A 12,663-nucleotide genomic window follows, 5' to 3' on the forward strand; every position below is an offset into this window, starting at 1 on the left:
CTATTCTGGTTTTGCACCTTTTGGTTCTCTTTAAGTTTTCTTTTTGAGTTTTCATTGATTTCATTTCCATTTTTTGTTGTTTCCTGGTTGTATTTAAGTTTGTATGTTTCTTGTTTACCCTTCAGTTACTGTTTACTGGTTTCTTGTTCCTTGCTCCTCATGTGAGTTTTCTGTGATGTCTCCTGATTGTTTGGTTTTGATGTATTTTTTGTTTGGAGTTTACCTTCTTTTGCCTTTGAATCTATATTAAATCAGAGATCAAAACGTATCTCTGCCTCCTTTCGTCTCTGTATTTGGGTCCTCATCAAACCTCAGCTCAATCTGACAAGTCTGTCCTTAAAAGTATTGTGGAGGATTTTCGCAAATATTTTAAATGACCTGCCCTCTCCACTTAGAAAAGAAGAGCACATGCACAACCCTGTACCCGCTCCCAAGAGGGAACGCCTATTAAACGCGTGTGAGAGCGTGAACAAGCCCATTTGTCCTCATGCACATTCTGTTTAAAAGGTGCTGTTCTAATAACTTATACAAGCTTACTGTGCCCGAACGTCTGCCCTGACCTCTGAATCCCTCAATCACTATGTAGAGAGTGGATTTTATAGTCAACTTTATAGCGAACTCAGCTAACTTACCGTTCGGACAGATGATCACTATTTTTTGCTCCCCGTTGGTCACTGCTGTCGGGTAGAGGCAACCTATGGCGACAGCAGGCCGCTGTGACAGCAAATCCCATAATGCTTTGCGAGGAGAGCTCTCAGCGTAAAGCATTCGGGAATATATCTGCCTCTTTTGAGACCTTTCTTTTCTTCTCATACACCTGTTCTTTTACGACTATTTTTAGCCATTTTTATAGAACTGTGGTGAGAAAGGTGAGCTTCTGTGACTGTCTGAAAGTGTAGTTCACCACCTATATACGCCTGAAAGTATGCCTGCTCACAAAAAGATAGCTAAAGGGGGGAGTACATTGTGTAAACATATCACCAGAATGAGTAACAATTAGGAGGACCACATATTTAGATGATCCACCTGTAAATGAAAGATGGTCCTCTATAACTTTAAGGTCTTCTATTTAGCTTAATCTTAATCAAATTCACATATTAGTACAAGACCACTTTACATAAACAGCTAAATAATTTTCGAACATCAGGTTAAAACCTTTTGTCCCTTTCATTTGGATCAGTTCTGGATGTTCCAAATGAAAGGGAGGAGGCCTGAGCAGCTGAATTTGTAGGGTAAAATATTGGTTTGTTGACTAAGTGCACATTGATTGGCAATCAAAGCTCTGGTCATTTCAACAATGGCAGTACCTCAACATGTTGTTAGACATCCTTACTTGTCACGTTAAAAACACCTTAGGATCATGAATGAGAGACTGTATCCTGAGATAAGAAGTTGGATAATTTTAGGAGAGAATAGTCCAAAGATGCCAGAGGTGTCCATACTCAGAACCTCCCAAAATCTTAACAGTAACTTTAATCGGGCATTTAAATCTGGTTATATGAGGCACAGGCGTATTTCAATCCTAAGCAATGACACAAAACCTTAAAACAGGTCAGATAATACTTAGAAAACAGGTTTTATTATCACAGGTTCTGATATTTCCACAAACAGTATTGTGTTTTTTGTGTGGGAATTGACCATTATCCAGAACAACATCCAGCTAATATTGCTGTAGGTGCCTGTTAGGGCAAAGCCACCTATAATTTATTACCTTGTGTTTAGCTTTCAAGGTGTTAGCCTTTAAATATGAGTTAACCCACAAAGTAAGAAAACATCCAGCACATGCGCATGGGGATGCTCCTCCACAATTAGGAGCCTAATGATCCAAAAACAGTGTGTTCTAATGACCAAGGTCTCTCCCACCTAATGGGTAATAAAAGAGTGATCTTGTAATACAAAAGGTGAACCTTGCTGTAATGCTCTTCTGGGGAATTGTATAATCGCAGTGATCTTCAGATGAGCTCAGCTGGGAGTCGGTCAAAGAACTTTTTAAGGTTGAGAAATGTCATGTGAGTCATTTTGTTCTGTTCCCTGTGTTTCTACATGAGCATTTTTCTCCATTTAGATGGTATAGGTTATAATTCATCCTGACAGGAGGGTACTTCAAATGGTCATAGTGAGGAGGATGAGGTAAAGACTTACTAACAGACCAATATAGACCAAATTGGAAATCTCTCTTGGTTGTGAAGTTTTTACAAAAAGCTTTTTTTCTAACCTAGGAGAATGGGGTTTCTTGGTTCAAGATTTAATTAAGAAATAGTGGCTTTCCTGTTAAAGTGCTGAAAGCCAGAGACTTATTTTTAAAGTTGTAGGGAATCGGCTCTTCCAACCATTGCATTTCCGAATTCTCCCGAGTGGTGCTCGACTTTACACAAGTTAATAAAGTGAATGTGATTGGTTGATTATCAAGGGGTCGGGATTGTTGTGGTGGAAGGTTTGCAAGCAGTTTGATTGGTGCCAGTTTGTCGGAAGCATCTTGCTAATCAGTTAGCAACTTAATGCTAGCGGGTTCCCAATGGGAAATTACATTGGAACCAAGTAGCACTTCGAAACGACATCGTAAAGGAACATTATGGAAAGCGGAAACATGCAAGAGGAGGAGAGTTTTGTGTCGGAGGTCATGGATGAGTCTCCTCCATCATACATTTTTTATTTAGAGGAGGAAAGTGGGGATGAAGATGTTGTGGAAGAGGACGCCAAGGCGGCAGAAGCTTGGTTTGGTGTAGAAGGCTTACAGCCGTATATGTTTGAGCCCTTGCCTCGCAACGCTGCCAGTTCTGTTAGCTCTACGCCTGCTGAAGACACAGATTTCCATCCCTGTGAACACTGGGACGGAACTCAATGGGAAAGTAAATGATTCTTATTTCAACCGTTGCATATATCATCTGCGACATATGAATCAAGATGCTATGACGGAAAAAATGGCCTGGGAGCGCCTTGGGATTCCCCCGGAGGAGCTGGCCCAAGTGGCTGGGGAGAGGGACCTCTGGGCCTCCCTACTGAAGCTCCTACCCCCGCGACCCGACCCCGGATAAGTGGAATAAGATGGATGGATGGATAGATGGATGGATAGAAATTTTCTAACTCTAACTTTTGGGACAATATAGTCTGATGAAGAGTATATTTATATACATGTTAAAGCCAGAACGATTTGACATTTAAATTGGACTTCCGTAGGACTTTAAAAGTCAAACATAAAACCCTGTTTAGAGCTGCTGTTGACTGTTAAAGTGAAACTTCTAACTAAGGTATCATTAGCTTTCATTCTTGTTCCAACTTTTTTCTGCTTGCCTTACTTCATGCTTTTAGTACTTGCTTTTATTCAAAATTTATTTTCCCCTTTATTGCACTGTTTCATGTAAAGCACTTTGAATTGAATTTGTACTGACTTGTTCTTTAGAAATATCTTTGTTTATAGATGTTCGAGCTCGGCCTGTTTTTCAGTGTAGTTCTGTTTCTCTAACTGTTACTGGCTGGATGTTCTCTCTTTATCCTCTGACATGGGAGCTGACTCGGACCTCATCTGCCTGGCTGTGGTGTTTCCTGGACGGGGCCTGGAGCTGGTTGACAGTTGCCTTTTGTGTCTCTGATTCTTTCTCTATGCCTGCTTCTGTCTCCTTGAACCCTAGTCTACCTCGGCAGATGAACGCTCACACTGAGCCTGGTTCTGATGGAGGTTTCTTCCTGTTAAAAGCTACAAGCATGCTTGGTGTGAGGGATTGCCTTCGAGTCAATGAGTCGTTGCAATCAACTGATTTTCCTTCGACAGAAAACTTTGAATCAGTTTGACTGTATGACCTGGTTGATTGTCTCTGTAAAGTGCCTTGAGATGACACGTGTTGTTAGTTGCTCTATATAAATAAAGTGAATTGAATTGAAATAAACTTGGGCTGCTCAGTGGTGCAGTTGGTAGCGCTGCTGCCTTGCAGCAAGAAGGTTCTGGGTTCAATTCCTGGCCTGAGGTCTTTCTGCATGGAGTTTGCTTGTTCTCCCTGAGCATGAGTGGGTTCTCTCTGGGCACCCAAGCTTCCTCCCACAGTCCAAAACATGACTGTTAGGTTATTTGGCTGTTTCTAAAAGTTCTCCTTAGGTTTGTGCATGAATGGTTGTTTATCTATGTGTTGCCCTGCAATAGACTGGTGACCTGTCTTGCCTTGCCCCAAATCACACTCTAGTGGCTTATCCATTCTTCTGAGGTGATGTTGTTAGGAATGCTGCTGCCTTTCTGCTTTACTTTTAACAGAAAATAAAAACAGAATAAAAAACTTTGCCATAATTTAAGTAACATTTTTCAGATCAGAAACTCCCCTGAAGGAAGAAAAAAGCCAGTGAAAAACATCCCTCTGGTCTGCTTCTAACTTTTAGTCCCCAGGAAGAAAAGCCTAAAACTGCTGCACAACCAGGACTACCTAACATTAATCTTTCACTGTGTGGCTCACTGCTCGATACTGAGAGATAGACTGTAAATCATAGCAGCAGTCCTCATCTTTATGTGGATCCTTACTGCTGTAGTCAGTCTGGATAATTTAAGACTGCAGTTTACATCATTTCCGCTGTAAATATAGCTCCGTTGTATCTCAGGATTCATTACCCATTCATGGATATTTTTTGAGTTATTTTGGTTTTCAGTTCTTAAATTTTTGTATGTTGTCACGCTGATGGATTATTCTAATTGCTATAAAGACTATGTGTAATAAAACAACCCCCTGCTGGCCCCACTCATTTTAAATGCTTGAGTACTAAAAGCATTGCATTAATTTTAGGTTTCTTTTTAAAGTAAACACTTGTGTGTGTCATTCTCTATTTAAAGATAAATGGGAAGCAAAAACAATTAATGTTTGTTTTTGTAATCATCCTGAGACTTCCTTACATTGAAGGAAAATGGAGTCAGAAGCTGATCCACATCTACTGAGGACGTCTTACCCTTGTTGGTGTGAAGTCAGTGAACCATGTGAGGGCGCAAGCTGTTTCCTGCTCACTTTTCATCAGTTTGTGAGCTGCCATGTGTTCTTGACAGCTTAAGAACAAGAAATACACATAAAATGTTAAATAGATTCTTAAAAATAATTGTGTTCCTTTGGAAAAGTTTTGATCTTGGAACTTAAATGATTACAAATGCCCAGGTTTTAATCTGTGGTCGGTCCATCCTTTGCATCTACAGCAGCTTCAGGTTTTCTGTCCACAAGGCTTTGGAGGTTTTCATGGGAATATATGAATATTTACTCAGGGGATGGACTCGCTCACAATCAGTTTTCCAGAGTATTTGGACAATGTGTTTACAGACCTTGCTTTTTGCACTGGAGGAGAGTTCTGTTGGAGCAGAAAGGAGCCATACCCAAATTGCTATTCAACATGTCCCCTTTTGCTGCAGCATTAAGACTTTGTTTTAAAGGACTGAATATAGATATAAAGTGATGAGGTACCCCATACCATAATACCCCCTACATCAAACATCAAATTTGCAACATATAGATTTGAAAAAAAAAATATATATATATCAACATGGACTAAATTGTTGGTACCGCACATTTATAAAAAAAATAACAAAAAAACAAAAAACGGTCACAGAAATAACTTGAATAAAATAAAATAAAAAGTAATTATAAATAAAATGTATATAAAATAAATAAATTAAAGTCAAACATTGCTTTTTCAACCATGTGTCAACAGATTGCTTTTGAAATAAGTTCATTTATCAGACCTGGACAAAAATGATGGTAAATTTAACTTCATATTTTGTAGCACAACATTTTGATGCAATCACTGCACTCAAACTATTGTCAGTGAGACTTTTGCTCCTCTCAGCAGGTATTTTGGTTCTCATGAGCAAACTGCTCCCACTGTCTCAGGTTTAAAGGTTGTCTTTTCCAGGCTGCATGTTTCAGTAGGATATAGGTCAGAGTTATAGAAGGCTACTTAAGAATAGTCCAATGTTTTCCTCTTTGCCATTACTGGTTATTTGTATATTTTGGGGCAGCACATTTCTCTCCAGAATGTCTTGATAGTCTTGAGATTTTATTATAAACTGCAAAGATTCCAGACGAAGCAAAGCAGCCCCAGAGCATAATGAAGCCTCCTCCATGTTTCACAGTAGGGACAGTGAGCTTTACTTGATATGTTTTTTTTTTGTTTGTTTTTTTTTTTGTCCGTAGGACATTCTCCCAGAACCTTTTGAGGATCTTTCCTTTTTAGAAATGCCTACAATTGTTGATTTTAGATTTTTTTAATAGGCTACGTATGCCTTTGAATGTATTGATTTTAATGATTGTCTTTTTACTTTATTTTTAATGTTATGGTCTTTTAAACTTGTTTTAATTTTCCCTTTTTTTAAATGTAGCACTTAGTAGCACTTTGAGATTTGAAGTGAAATGTAAAGTGCGTTACAAATAAAATTCATTATTATTATTATTATTATTATTATTATTATTATTAATAGTATGGCAAATTCCAGTCTGACTCTTTAATGATTTGTTTTTAACAATGGTGTCCTCCTTGGTCATCTCGAATTAAGTCCACTTAGGCTCAAACAACAACAAATGTTCTGATCTCACACTGATGTTCCTTGGGTTTGAAGTTTACCTTTAATGTCTTTAGGAAGTTTATCTTGGCTCTTTGGTTCTCCTTTGTATTATCCGTCTCTTTGATTTGTTATCAATTTTACTCCTGTCCAGGGATGTTAGCCACAGTGAACCTAAATTTCTGAAATACATGTGCAACTGTAGTCACAGGACAATCAAGCTGCATGGAGATGATCTTATAGCCTTTGCTTTCATTATGCTTGTCTATAATTTCTTTCTAATCTTCTGAGACTTCTCTGTCCTTCGCTCCCTCTAGTCCATGTTGAGTGTGATATACACCATGTCACCAAACAGCACAGTGACTATCCGTAGCCCTATAAATATGCTCACTGAATGATCAAGAGTTTTTAAACACCTGTGATGCACATCTTTGTTAAACATGTCCTTTTAGTCCCATTATTTTTGCTCATGCCTGTTACATAAGTTTATTTTTATATAACATTCAGAACCATAATTAAAAAGCAAATTTTCATAATTTTTTTTATTAATTGTTCTTTTGTCACATAATTGATCTTTTGTCACATTCAAGTTATTTCTGTGACTATTGTGGAGATTTTCTTTCATTCAATCTGATTTGCTGCGTTGTTACTGGAAATAAAGATGTGATGCATTTGTATTTTTGACTAATCTGAACCCCAGATTCAGTTTGGAGTAGGTATTGACCACAGAAATTTTGGAATTTAGAGACCCTCTATACCTCTAAAGCCTGCACTTTTGTCACTGTTACCATTTTACCAGGGATACAAGCCATGACAGTAATATGTTTAGGACTGAGAAAATGTTGCAAATATATATTTAGCTTATGTTGCTTCCTATTACAGCAAAGTAAACTGTTAGACAAGATCATTAGTATCAGCCGGGCTGCTGTGTCCTGTTTGGTCATGCTGCCCACCTGGTGTAGTGGTGCACATTCTGCATGGCTACAGATGGACCATAGCAGTAGCAGAGGGGGTAAAAGTAGGCTGGAATGGTCCAGTACTGCGCGCTGAACACGCACCTAACAAAATCTGCTCTTCCAGCTGTGCTTGTGCAGATATGCATCTTTGTTTGTGCTAAGCTCAGAGTCTGTGGTCTATGCTACACAACAATGGTTGGCTCTCAGCAGTATTGCTCTTCCTGCCTCGCTACTTAATAAACTATATGTAGCTGATCATCCTCTGCAAGCGTAAAAATCCTTTTGTCTAACTCTTAAGATTTTATTTCTTTCAGCTCACAGGTGATGTAAAACCTACTTTAATTTCTACAAAAGGAATCCCTAAATTATATCTAAAGCAAATATTTCATTGCATACAGTTTATCTTTGGATAAAGACACAGATTCTTTTTGGTGTATTGTATATTGATGATCTGTTGGTAATGTATAATTCATAGTAAACTAGGAAATGTTTACTTTTGGATGGAAGCCTTGTTTGTCTAAAACCATTCCTCTATTGTCAATTTTGTCAGCTTGTCTTTCTGCTATTTTACGAATATGACGTTTTGAACTAGATCTGCTATTTTCACAACTGTTTTGAGACACTTTTGTATAAAGTAGGGAAAGTTTTAGTCGACCAAAACTGACTAAAACGATTGACTAAAATGCGACTAAATTATATTTTTTGTCCTGAAGACTAAAACTAAGATTAAATCCAAGATGGCTTTCAAAAACAACACTGATTGTATGTCAAAGTTTTTAGTCTTTCAGTCATGCCTTATCCATAGAAATATTCCAATTCCAAACCAAACAAAGAATTTTTTATTTTAATCAACTGTAAATACTCATATTCTTGAATATATCTTGACCTTAATATGTCATGAGCACAACCACGTTTCAGAGCGAATGAATTATGGATTTTCCTTTAAAATTGTCTCTTTGACCTTATTCAGCTTCCAGTGAGTTCATTTCTCTGAGCTATAGGCTCTTTGTGACTCAAACAGTATGAGTTTGTATTTCAAATAAGTGGCGTGCTCTGGGTGTGAGAAATACGGATATGAATACAAATGAAACAGGTTATCGGGAGGTCCCACCGATTAAAATGGAAGGATTTAACTTTATGCATTCTGTTGATATTTGTTGACAGTATGCAGTAAGAAGTCCTGAATAATCATAATGGCACAACCTCTTTATCCAGAAATTTGCTCTGGACTCCTCTGCAGTTATGAAATATCAGTGTGTAAGAGAATAAATTTGAGTCTAAATAAGCTTTTTCTGAGAAAAAAAATATGATTCCATATAGGTAAACTTAAAAAAAAAAAATCTAATAAAACCCAATAACACCTACAAGGAAGCCAAATGTTTTTTTTTCCAAATACATTGTTCCAGATAGAGCCATCAACACCTGCCAAACAGAAAATAGGGTCTTTTGTTCTTGGCTCATGAGGCATTTTGTTCATTCAATAACAAGTACTTGTGAGTGTATTTTTTTAAATGGAATTGTGTATATATCGGGTTGGTTCAGGGATGACGACTTGCTTTCTCTGCCAGAGTGGTCATACAGGGACTAATTAGATTATAGCGCATGTCTTAAAATAGTCACACTGTCACATGTACAGAAATGAATTCTTTGCATTTAACCCATCCCCTTGGGGATGGGCTGCCATTGCGTGGTGCCCGGGGAGCAGTGTGGGGTTAAGGATTCAAAGCCCTATGCCCTAACCACTAGGCCGCCACTCCCCTTAATGTATGTTGCTTCCTATTACAGCAAAGTAAACTGTTAGACAAAATAAAATAGAATAGAATAGAATAGAATTTCCCATTTCTGGGTCACATTTGTCACAGTGGTAGGTGGATACAAACAGCTCACTTTAATACCATCTGGGGTTTCCAAAGACTTTGTCCCTGGCATAGATTTTTCAATAGGGAAACCCATATGTACTATGGAGGGACCTTTTAGGACGTTTTAATGTGTCAAAGAAGCACCAAAGCTGTTATTTGTGATTCTTGTACAATTTTCCAGAGAAAAAATAAATATACTCTCATATTTTGAGTTAAACACCAGACCTGCTGTGGTATACTGCTCTGAAACAACCTGTCCTGGCACATTCGATCTGCAGAATCTTTGGAAGTTTTTAAAACCTTCCTAAAAACACACTTCTCCCTGGCTTTTAATCAAGTCTAAGTGGACATTTGGCCAAAAAAAATATATATATATTTACATTTTTATTTAAATTTCAACTTATTTTATTCTATTTTATTTTCATTCTATTTTATTGCATTGTGTTTGTGTATTTTAGCTTTTAAGTTTTTACCTTATTTCCTGCAACTGTGATATCTGTACAGCACTTTGGTCAACCCCAGTTGTTTTAAATGTGCTGCTTTATAAATAAATTTCGAGTTAAGTTGAGGTATAGTAGCGTTTGTTTCAAAATCTTATATAGGCCTATGTATGAAAAAAAAATCAGAGTATTGATATGCTTAACAACAAGAGATGGCCATTGATTTTAGAAAAAAGGGGGTTTAGTATAAGCAACTATTATTTACATCCCTGCTCAAATGCAGCTAACTAAAATGATTGATTCTCTCGTAGGTATGGCATTCATTTTATAGAATGTCTGGCAATGAGGGACTTGTTTGATTTAGGCTTGCTGGAGCAGGGATGCACCTATAAACTGCAGAGCAAAAATATATCAGGACTGGAGTTGGAGGTCCCTGGAACTGAGAGGTTGGAAAACAAGAGTGTTAATCAGAGAAGCAACCAATATGGTCATGGTACTGTAGGCCTAGAGGAGCTGCAGAGATCCACAACTCAGGAGGTTGAATGTAATGACACAGGAACTTAAAAAAAACAAAACACAAAACAACTTACTGTACAGTACTCACTCATGCACTGAATAAAAGTTGCCTCTATGAATGCGCAGCAAGAAGAAAGCTACTTGTTAAATTCCATGTAATGGACACAGCAAGCATTTGGAAGAAGATGCTCTGGTGAGATCAGACCAACGTTATACTTTGTGACTGACATGAAGAACTCTGCACGTCCTGAAAACAACACTGCGTGTCACGTTTAGCTACAATCCTCACTTTTAAACATGGTGGAGGCATCATCATGCTGAGAGGAAGTGTCATGTTCTTGGTTCTGTTGTTCTTTACTTTGCTCCTTGTTTTCTAGATTTATTGATTTTATTCCAGTTTTGTTGTAATTTCTAGATTTATATTAGTTCTCATGTTTTTCTGTCCTCTGTTGCCCTTCTGTGTATGTGTGTGTTCCTTTCCCCTTGGCTCCCTCGTTGTCTCCTCACACCTGCTCCTTGTCTGCTCGTTAACCCTCCCTTTGTCTCTGTCAGCTATATATGCTCTCCCTCTGCTCTCACTCTTTGTTGGTTCCTTGTCTTTGCTGTCTTCCCATGCTGTGGTCTATGTTCCTCGTTCCTCCCTGGCTCCTCGTGTTTGGTTTTCCCTTGATGTCTCCATAATTCTGGTTTGCTTTTCATTATTACGGTAGTTGGATTTTTGCATTCCTGCCTTTGTTTACCTTTTTGATTAAATCCACAAGAAATCACCTCAGCCTCTCTGCCTCTGCATTTGGGTCCTCAAACCTCAACTAACCCTGACAGGAAGGAGGTCTGACTTGTAGTGAAGATACTAAAGACAAATAAACCGATGATAGAAAAAAGCGTTAAAAAGAAGACAGTTTCAACTGAACAATGATCCATTTTCATTTAAAAAATGAAATATGACTTTGATATTATTGTCTTTATGACTGTAATTTAGATTTAAAACACTATATTGTGAGCATTTATTTTAGCACAGTTAACATGTTCGATCTAAAATTACTTTATACTAAATTCTCTAAACTTAGCTACTGACTGACGTAAACAACAGTTTTTTTAATGGCTCAGATATCGGAGCCTCGAGTTTGATTGGAGGGTTTGAGAATTGGTGAGCTTTAGCCAGATGAACAATTAAATAATTTATTATTTTTTTTTTCAGTTCAATTGTAATTTTTTCTATGGAAAAGGATAAAGTGATCTGCTGTATTCCTGCAACTGAGACACTGTTTCTATGATGCCAAAAGGTTGATCAAGATTTGTTGAAATGGACAATCATTCCTTATTTCCCAGCTGGGATTTCTATCTATTTTTACCTGTAGATAAATCACTCTCTAATCAGGTGAGCTGTTGGTAATGGCATCATTGCCTCTGGTCAGCTTCTATTTAAAGCAGAGGTGAGCAGTGAAGCATAGAGGACGAGAAACAATGTTCCTCTACAGGCTTTTCCTCCTCCTCCCTCATAACAGAAAGGTAGTCAATGTGTGGCTGCTATTTTTTTTTTCTTTACATAAATGTTGTTTAACTCAGATTTGAGGCCAAACTCTGTATTTTTCGTATTTGACACATTTTAAATGAATCTTTCCGCATGACAACAGTTTGTACATATACAGATTCTACTAATGCGTTGGATTATAGTTGAAGGGACAGACCACACAATGTGGACCATAAATGCTCAAGCAGACATGGCAACGTCAGTTTATTAAATGCAGCTGCACAGATGCTCTATGACCGGCACATGTGCAGCATTGACCCCTGATGTTGTTCATTAGCTGTCCATCTGTGTGGGTCTAGACAATGTGAAAAGTGAAGAAGGTGACTTTGCAGCTATTTCAGATCTCTTACAGTGATGGTGTTATGTAGAACTTCAGGTTTGTGATTTGTTGCTGTTCTATCTTTATTTCCACATCTGTTACACTTCCAGGACATTTTCTGTTCAAACATAAGATATCTAGGATCTCGGATCCATCAACGTATATTTTGAAGGTCAATTATTTTTTATTTGTTTTTATTCATTAAACTGTATATATGTAAGAATGCAGCAAAGAGACATGATTTTGATTCAGACCAGACTAGAATGGATGGAGCTATAACCAATCAGTGAGCTCTTTTAAAGATCACAGCTAAAAACACATCTTTTTGGATGAATATTTCCCTTCTAGGGTTATTAAGCTATGGTTAATGTTTTATATTTTACATAAACCACAGGAAATGGTTTATGTAAAATTATGTATTTTACATAATTATTTTTAATAATTTTTTAAATATATTTTACATCTTCTTTAAAATCGTGCTTTTATGTATTTTATTTTCTCTCTTTTTAACCTTTTTTGGCTCAA

This window comes from Cyprinodon tularosa, unplaced genomic scaffold (assembly GCF_016077235.1).
Source record: "Cyprinodon tularosa strain WSP-4 unplaced genomic scaffold, ASM1607723v1 ctg218, whole genome shotgun sequence".
NCBI classification, from domain to species: Eukaryota; Metazoa; Chordata; class Actinopteri; order Cyprinodontiformes; family Cyprinodontidae; genus Cyprinodon; species Cyprinodon tularosa.